This window comes from Solanum stenotomum, chromosome 2 (assembly GCF_019186545.1).
Source record: "Solanum stenotomum isolate F172 chromosome 2, ASM1918654v1, whole genome shotgun sequence".
NCBI lineage: Eukaryota > Viridiplantae > Streptophyta > Magnoliopsida > Solanales > Solanaceae > Solanum > Solanum stenotomum.
The window spans coordinates 59,065,896-59,076,291 of record NC_064283.1 but is presented as its reverse complement, the minus strand read 5'-3'; the positions used below and the strand labels follow the sequence as shown (position 1 = coordinate 59,076,291).

The window sequence follows — 10,396 nt, the reverse complement described above, 5'->3', positions numbered from 1 at the left end:
AAACTACTTGATTTTTGAAGGGTATTTCTCCAGTTATGTTGTTGGAAGGAATGTGACCAGAAATTAGATTGTAACATATACTTAGAAACTTCAGATCAAGCAAGAGAGACAACAGCTGTTTTGGGAATGATTATCGACCAAGGACAAAAATGCAAGCTGGCTCAAATTACCAAATTTTCTTTGGAACTCTCTGGTGTTAAGATAGGTTTGTTGGAATACTTGTGCAGGTAAAGTCCAAAGAAGACAGTAATTAATTAGTACAAGGAAATCAAAAGTGCTCAATTCACTAATTGTTTCATCACATTCAAAAAACAAAATAGTGCAGCTAAACACCTTTATTTCTGGTTTCTTTCATGCATTCAAAACATAATCACAAATAGATCATAGAGTAAAATAGGTCCAAAACACTCAAAGACTTCACGTAGTACTATATGGCAACTTTATTAAAGAAACAAAAAGCATCATATTAATTTGCAGCTCAGAAAACAACACCATAACTTCTATGTTTCCAGAAATGTGTTGTTGATTTTGTTAAACCTCTTTACTACTTCTTTCATGGTCACTTTTACATGTGATTTGTTCTTCCTCAGAAAAAAGATTGGCATCCACAACGTCCATCATACTCCCTGAAAATGATTGTGTTATCCATTTCCTCAAGTCAAGATTTCCATTGCGTATCTCTTCATCTGTTGGCCTTCTTTTCGTCAAAACCTCCATCAACATGATGCTTTGATTGTTTTCCAGGATTAGTGATAGCACAAGCAGGAATCTCCAATATGTGCACTCCACATAGACCTTTGTTCCCAACAAATGATTGCAGAGTGGAATTTGCAAACACACCACCACTCGGTATTTCACCTTCTAAATCATTAAATGAAACATTAATGCTTTTAAGGTATGAGAATTTTTCCAAAGACTTAGGAATAGTACCTGACAACGCATTTGATAGCTTTTAAGGTATGAGAATTTTGCCCAATAAGATTATAATTATGGACAAAACTTAATTCCCTCAAATTTGATATCTTCCCTAATTCCGGAGGAATTTGCCCCACTATGCGATTGTTTCCACAATAAAGATATTGCAGAGTGGAAATATTTCCCAATGAAGTGGTAATAGTCCCTTTTATTGGATTATCACCAATATAAAACTTCTCAAGTTTGGATAAACAACCAATATTTTTGGGTATGTCTCCAGTTATTTTGTTGAAATATATGGACAAAAAATTGAGCTCTGTGAGTTGGCATATGTTGGAAGGAATGCAACCAGAATTTTGGTTGTAAGATATACTTAAGAAGTTGAGATTTGAGACAATATTTCCTTCATCTACCAAGAGAGGACCGGAAAGCCTATTGATTCCAAGAGATAAGGCAAGAAGTGACGAAATATTAAACAATGTTGTGGGAATGAAACCTGTTAATTGATTGTTGTACAAATACAACTCTGTAAGTTGTCTCAGATTACCGATCTCCTTTGGAGTGTTGCCGCTGACTCTATTCTCAGACAAATCGAAGTTCATCAATTTTGTGGCATTTCCAACATAAGGAGGGATTATACCAGTGAGGCTATTGTTCCTGAGATTTAAGACTCTGAGTTGGGGTACATACCATGGGCCTCTCCACATTTCACCACTGAGTTCATTGAAAGCCAATGAAATTACTTGAACTCTCCGGTTTTGAAATAGATTTGTTGGTAATTTAATCCTTCATAATAATAATAATAATAATGAGAATTAAAAGGTATGGGCCAACTCTATTCTATTATTTCTGTTACTCCGTGTGTTGCCTAAGGAATAGAAAGTAGGGTACGTGATGGGTACACAACTTTATTCCTATCTTGTATTAAAGGTAGAGAGACAGTTTCGAAACATTCGGCTCAAGTAAGTTATATCTAAAACGGTAAAAAATTAAAATACAAAAGTGAGGAACCATATAAAAAATAATTTGTTGATGATCATTATTATTATCGGTTTATTACGTTACAAGTAGTTTTCTATTCTTGAGGAAATTTCCATTCGTACTGGGAAGAATCACATTGCGGTACAACATTCCTTAACGGGGACGATTCTATATTATTCAATTATATCGTCCCACTTTATGTGTTGACTTGACAGAGCAATTGGTATTTGCCCAAGTGTACGAAGTCTTACCCTTAACTATTTCCATAATATTCACTGCAAACGTATGAAATCGTCCTTAAAATGACTCCTCTGCCTTTTCCAAAAGTATTTTATATCTAGCCTTAGTGCTTTTGATTATCTCATTCAAGTTTCTGTTTTTGTTTAAAGGTAAGAATTTCATCTCACATTGGCCAACTTTATAAAGGCAAAAACATATGGATATATATTGTATGGTCCAGAACCAAGTCAATGGGAGTCTCCATAGTCCAAGACAAGTTTAGAAAAAAACATGTTGTTTGACCTTTTATTATTGGGGCAGTACATTTATGTGTGAAATTTTACTAATGGTAATAAATAGTGTAAATGAACCTATAACTTTAAAAATATAATGTATTTAATGCTTATTAGAAATGTTACAGGTAAATTCTGAATTTGTCTTTGATCACGCTATCAATAATTGAATAGTCTATAAAATGTTGTTGCAACAAACACATTTTGTAGAAATAAATTATAAATTATTTAAGTGTAGGTTTACTTTTAGATAAAAGTAAATTAGTTTTGAACAGACTAATAAAGGTGAGTGATTGTGATTTCATGAGATTTTTCTTTGGAGCTAACAAGAAAGATATCAACGGTAAATTTTGTTAGTATCAAGACCCAAAAGTTGAGGTCATAATGGCACACACCCCGAGAATCCCAAAAAAATGTATAAGTTGAAAGAAATACACATAAGAGACTCTCGAAGGGAAGTCAGACCACAAACGACAAAAAACACAACAAAGAATATCCTCAAAACCTGGTAGCATAAGTATAAAGAGCATCTAATACATTTTTAGAATGTGAAATATATCTCAAGTCTTCGAAAAGAAAGTTAAAGACTTTAAATGATTGAAAGAGATTAATGGTGATTCGGAAAACATGATCTAACCACAACTCCGATACAGGGGCGGCTCAACGCAATCGGAGGCCTAAAGCAAAATTTCAACTAGAAGCCTAAAATCTAAATAAACTTCATATGCATTATTTTTTTTTAAAAAAAAAACTTACATTTTAAATGCAAAGTATACTTAACATTTTTTTTATAAATGATTTATTCGATTTCTTTTACAATTATTAGCTTTAGATAAGATTTTATCAATTCAACGTTGAAAAACATTTCTTACTCGGGCAAATATTATATGAATTGTTAACATAGAATTTGATTCAAGAAGTTGATAATTTTGTATACCCCACATTTTACTATGCTTGTTGTAATGCTTGAAAATCTATGAAGAAATAGAAAAAGAATTTACAATTCACTCAACACTTTTCGACTATTGATTCATATTTTTGATAGAATATTACTCTAACTTATCAAAAATTTAAAGAAGAGAGTGTAAAAGGAGTTAAAAGAATAAAATAATGTGAATATTAGTGTAGTGAGTGTAAGAAAATAAAACATTTTTTCTTGATTTCTTCTATTTAAATGGGATTAAAGAGAATAAAAATATATATTATCATAAATAATCAATCTTTTCTATAAAAAATTAACACATAATTTATTATTGGTAAAAAATTGAGGCCCCCTAAAATTGGGGGCCTAAGGCCAATGCCTTATTCAAAATAAGCATAGAGCCGGCCCTGCTCCGAAAAAGAGAACTCCACTGGATCCAATCAACTGATGCAAAGCTCAACATGACTAGGATCTGCATAAAATGAATGACAGAAGCAGGGGGTGAGTACAATCCACAAGTACTCAGTAGTCTTGGCCGACTGAGCAAAAGAAATTAATCAACTTATAGAATATACTAAGGAACGCTTCCACCTACATACAAAAAAGTCTCATTCCGCCATCGATGCCGCCAACTTATAATGAACGGCGCGAGTAAAGTAAACACATAAGGTCACAACAGTTCTCATATCACAGACAAGTCAAGCAATTTAAATGATTAATGCAATGCAATGATGTGGTAGTACAGTGGAATCAAGGTTGTCGCACAACCTATCATATACACCCTGTCAAGCTAAGGCTCCCAGACAAGGACCCACGGGGGACTCGCAGTCCTTATACCAAATCACAATCTCAATATCTCATCAGCTTGCCACCTCAGTGTAGTCAAGGATATAAAAAGGTGTCTCATTCTCTTTCTCAAAAGGAATCTCTACATTTTTCTCAATTTTCCAAGAACATGATAAGATGAATGAGGATGGATGCATCACAACACATATATAACATGGAGGCAATAATTAAATCAATATGTATCAATAGTCTAAATTTCTCAAAACTCAAGTAGAATCGTGATATACACTCTCATATGAAAAATAGTGGGAAAGAGTTCATTTGAAATAAGTGAATTCCATTTAGAAAGCATTTCGCTTACTCAAAGCATTATAAAGTTTCCAACTCAGCCCCTCAATCGGGCATTACAAGTCAAATAGAATTACAAGCCTCTCTCACAAGCAACTCATGAATTGTATGCTTTCAAAGTAAATAAAACAACAATTAAGGCCTCAACACAGGCTAAAAAATACATGCAAGCCCCCACATGGGCAACACAATATAATCGAGCCCCCGCACGGGCAACACAATACAAATCACAGCCCCAAATTATGCTATGATATCATCCTATAGCCTAAGACATAAGAATGATCAATTACCCAATCCAGGTCTAGGAGAAGGATAGCCAAACCTACCCCAAGACCAAAACTTCACTCGAACAACTCTACCAGAGCAAATCCTTAACCACACACTAATCGAAATGATTTTCAACTATAAAGAATGGAAATCATTAATCAAAAGGAGTCCAATGATATCCATATTGATATGATTTGAAATCGGAGGTAAAATAGTTTTAAAATCACTTCAGAAATCAAAAGGATAAAATCAAATTTTTTTAGTTGAAAATCAAGTTCTACATGCCAAGAGGAGTTTGTGGTTGAAAAACTCATTAAATACAAGCAAGAATCAAGCTTTAAATCAATAATTTACTATTTTTCCAACTTTGGGAGAAAAAACTCAAAACTCAGATTTGAAATGCGGTCAAAAATGAGAAATTTCGGAAAAACTTTGTCAAAATCAGTTTACCCAAAATACAAGGACCTTAAATCCCGAAAATCAATGAAAACCTATTCCAAATCGACCTTCAAATCAACAATTTTTTATTTCTCTACTTTGGGGTTTAAAATGTCAACTTAATGGATATAAATCATGAAATATGAAAGGGATATTCTTGGAAAAAGAGTAAAAATAGGCTTAGAAATACAACCAATGATTATGAAAGAAAAACACATCAGAAATCACCTCAAACCAACTTTTCTAGCTCCCAAAATGTCCAAAATATGAAATGGGTTCGAATAGATATTTAACTCAACAATGTCGTCACTAAAACCCATTTTTTCGTCGCTAAAATTCTATTTTATTTGCCACTAAAAGTGTGCACCAGCAATTGAAAACATCTTTTTGACCCTCGAAACTCATTCAGAATCCTATAAACACGAGCCAATAATGCAAATTCCTCATAAAACTCCTTGTTGTCTTCTTGGTTGTTTAGTTATCTTTTACTGCATGTTTAGTGTATTGTTGACCCGGCCCCTTAGCTTGTGATAGGTTAGCACATTCCATCAAGTTCCATGAACGGAGACAATAGAGGAATTCACATTAGGATTAACTGAAAATTGACACAAAATATTGTGAGCATGGGATACATTTGTAGATTTTCCATGATCCACAACAAGCAGCATTTTATCGAAAGGCATGTTACTTGGTGGAACGCTATCTAGTATCCTCAATCTTCAGAAAAAATTTATCATGACATAGCTCCTTAGTAGTCTCAGGCTCAAAAAAAAACTCACGAAGATACATGTCGTCAAAGGTTTCTAATTCAATTTTCTGTTTATTAGAGTCACGAACAGTTGGACTTTGCTGCATTCAGGGCCTGATGCTTCTTCATCAAGCATTTTGATTGGAGTATCAGATTGCACCTCTGCGACTATCTTGGGGTAGCAACTATGGAAAAGTTCGTTGAACACCTTAGGTGACTGAATATCTTCCAAATCAGCTACAAGGCTAGATGCAGAAGAAGTATCCTCCAATTCTTTGATGAAAACTCCACTCGACATTTCATAAAACATGGCCCAAATGTTTATCTGCAGAAGTGTTAAACAAATCCGGATGGTCCCATAGGGCTTGAGTTTTCTTTGGCCAAAGGAGATGCAGTCGCTCAACTAAAGATTGTAGCAGCACTAATACTTGTATCTTGTACTATAACCTGTTGAGATATAGATGAAGATTTGTCCTCCATCTTCCGTAGCACACGAGACCTTGCATAAGTTTATGTACGAAAACGCGGGGCTAACTTGATTTTAATAAGAAAATTGTTTGTTGCAAAGCATACAACAGAACCATTCAAGGGCCTGACCATCAAGATATAAGGAAGGAAGAGGCAGCCAGTGTTCCTCAGAGAAGCCTAGGAAAGTGAAGTATCGCTCTGCCCTATAAATCCAGTCCTCTGGATTATCGTTGCCCACTGAATCGATCTAATACCATAACTACCATTAGAGTACGTCAATGAAGCACCAATATAACAACTCAAGTTACCAACACAGCCATGATATGCATTATAATCGTTGAAGAACACAAAATACAATTGAGAAATGGAAACAACAAATTAATAACAATTGACGTCCTTAAAATGAAACTGAAAAGGTTAACCGAAGGGAAGAAGATAAAAATATATAGAGATAGATAGAAGCTCGATAAAGGATGGAGATGAGAGAATGAGACTCTTTACTCAACAATTTGCATAATCCCTAATTCACATACCACTACTCTTTTTGATGGAACCATTCCCACGCCCACTTCTCAACCCGGATCCAAAATTAACTTGGCCCTATTGCTTGTTCTCGGCCCAATAGCTCTTTTCATCACAATAACTACTTTTGTATCCACATTGGGCTGGACTTGGTTCATAACATATTCAAAGCAAATAGCGTAGGAGCTGTTTTGCAATTTGCACTCTCATAATTCACTTGCATCTTCTCTTAAAGTTCATTTGTGCTCTTATAGAATTTACATGCTCATGTATCATCTGCTCTCAAAGTTCACATCAAAAGTAACAAATGCTACTTATGATTTATTTCTATCTGCTTAACCCTTGTTGAGAGCCTCTTTCTATGATTTCAAAATATTCCAACACAAAACACATACATAATATGATGTGCTAACAATCTCAAAGGTTAATGGAGCCCTTCAAGTTTAAATTATGTATTCATCTTGCTGATAGAATCTACTTGTTTGAATAATCGAGGTGCTGACAAGCTGCCAGGCAACTACTGTTAAAAAGAATGACAGAGAAATATATGCTATGAAATTTCTTAGAGACAATATGTAATTTACTGTTATAACTAGTAAATTAATAGTTTCAACCTTGTATATATAATTAGGCTTGTTAATATAAAGGAGAGGCAAAAAGAGATATTTCCAAGCTTGCAAACAGAAAGAAAAACTAACACCCTTTTTTTTTTTTTTCCATCAACTACTTGGAAAAAGAGTTCAAACATCGTTTCCTTTTACACTTTTCATCTAACCTCTCTTCTATGAGTTCATTATTCTTATCTGCAATTACTTTTTTTGGTATTCAATTATAATTTATTTTCTCGCATTGAGCACAAGACATGTTTGTTGCCTGTTGGATGTAAAACTTCTCCATTATTTAGCAATTTCATATCTGCAAATTTTACCTACAAACATAGCTTCAATTGATGAGCAATGAAACTAAGAACGGGAGTGATTTCACTTCCTTGAACCAAAAACTTTCAGGTTGAAGCTACATAAATCTCCTCTTGTAGAAAACCATTCAAGAATATTTACTTGCACTTACTTTGACTGATACTGTGAAACAGGTAGATCAAAAATAAGTTTGAATTTAAATTATGTGCATTTACGATGTAAAAACTATTGAATTATTAGAATCTGATCTTTCATATAAATAATTATTTTTTAAATTATTTGACAAAAAGCAACGGACGGAATCTCTTAGTCCGTCGCGTTTTTGGCGGATTTTTGCGCCATATATATATATATATAATTAATAATTATTTATTTAATATATATAGCAACGCCGTCCGTTGCTTTTATTAAAAATAATTATATATAAATTAAAAATTTAGCCACGCTGTCCGTCACTTTTAATTTATTTTATTTTATTAATTATTTTTTATTATAGCGACGGACGGCATCTTTATGTCCATCGCTTCTTGGTCAACATACAGGGTCAAATATTTAAAAAAAGCGACAGACAGTGTCTCTTAGTCTGTCGCTTTTTGGTCAAAATGTTGGTCAACTAATTTTTTTTTAAAAAGACGGACATAGAGATGTTGTCTGTCGCTTTTCATTAAATATCTGACAGACAAACACGATATTCTCCCATTTCCCCATTTCTTCAATATCTCCTCCTTCTCTCAACTCCTCACCGATCTGCCGCCACCACCGCGTCGTTGCTGCCCCCAGAGCTGCCGCGAGCCGTAGCTGCCGGACCAGTCGCCGCCTCCTTCTCCTCTTTCTTCAATCTCTCCTTCTCCTTTAAGGTTAGGGAATAATTCATCAAAAAGTTTTTCAATTTGAGCCATATTTTGATTTTGTTAGTTATTTAATTGTAATTAGTTTATTGAATTTGTGTTTATTGATTATTAGTTTGAATTAGGGATTATTAGTTAGTGAGTGAATTTGTGTAATTTTAGGATTAGTTTGAATTAGGGTATTTTAAGACTAGCTTGAATTAGGATATTTTAGGACTAGTTTTTGAATTTGAATTTTAGGACTAGTCTGAATTAGAGATTTTGGGAGTAGTTTGAATTAGGGTATTTAAAGACTTGTTTGAATTTGGGTATTTCTTGAGTTAATTAGTTTGATTTGGGATTTTAGGACTAGTTTGAATGAGGATATTTAAGGACTAGTTTGAATTACGGTATTTAATGACTTGTTTGAATTTGAGATTTTATTAGCACTAGTTTGATTTTGGGATTTTAATTAGGACTAGTTTGAATTTGTGATTTTAACACTAGTTTGAATTTGGAATTTAGGACTAGTTTAAATTATATTTGGAATTTTAGGACTAGTTTGAATGAGGATATTTAAAGACTAGTTTGAATTAGGGTATTTAATGACTTGTTTGAATTTGAGATTTTATTAGCACTAGTTTGATTTTGTGATTTTAATTAGGACTAGTTTGAATTTGTGATTTTAACACTAGTTTGAATTTGGAATTTAGGACTTGTTTGAATTATATTTGAGATTTTAGGACTGGTAGTTTGAAGTTGGGATTTTAGCACTAGTTTGATTTTGGGATTCTAGGACTAGTTTGAATTTGCGTTTTAAAGACTAGTTTGAATTTGAAATTTAGGACTTGTTTGAATTATATTTGAGATTTTAGGACTAATAGTTTGAATTTGAGATTTTAGAGATTTGAATTACAACTTAATTAGAACTTATAATTAATTATAACTTGAACTTAATTAGAAATATGAACTCGAAATCTTGTTGACCTTAATTAATTAGAGCTTAATTTTTAACTTTATTAGAACTTGGATTTATTTGAACTTGATTAGAATTTTGAAGTACTTGAAATCTTGTTGACCTTAATTAATTTGAACTTAAATTAATTAGAACTTTATTGAACTTAATTAATTTATAATAACTTGAAAAGTTAATTAGGAATATAAACTTAACTAGAATTTGAACTTAAATTGAACTTAATTAATTAGTATTCATTAATTAATGGCATAATACATAAACATGGCCATTAGCTTGGCTTCAGCGAACAACTATGCCCTCCAACTTTAAATGTGCACAAGTAGACACTTAAACTTGTATAAAATTTAACAAGTAGACAGAAGTGTCCTAAATGACACAATACACATGTTTTGCTCGAAAAAATAAATAAAAGAAAAATGACTTAGTTTTCGAAAAAATCGATTAAACTTATGTTTTAAGAGAAATTGAATTTCCAAAAGAAATAGAGTCGCCACTTAATTTTTAATAAAAATCAAGAAAAACTTAAGGTTTTCAAAAGACTCAAACAGATTAAAATCAATTGAAAATAAAAGGGTTCAAGTTCAATGTACATTCCGAGAAGGTGTTAGGCCCTTGGAATGTCCGCTAACTCGTGGTTGACCGGCGATTTGACTTAAAATGATTTGACCCATTTTTGAGAGTTTACCTAAGTAATATATATATATATATATATATATATATATATAGAGAGAGAGAGAGAGAGAGAGAGAGAGAGAGAGAGAGAGAGAGA

The 10,396-nt window shown here is 32.9% G+C and overlaps 1 protein-coding gene across 1 annotated transcript in view; it reads right to left on the bottom strand.

Moving 5' to 3' along the window:
- Positions 1-305: 305 nt before the first annotated feature.
- LOC125856939 (receptor kinase-like protein Xa21) overlaps positions 306-10,396 on the bottom strand; it is a 73,814-nt gene continuing 63,723 nt past the window's right edge. Inside the window, exon 2 of the mRNA XM_049536599.1 lies at positions 306-333. The gene's annotated coding sequence lies outside the window, so the exon portion shown is untranslated. The remainder of the gene's footprint in view (positions 334-10,396) is intronic.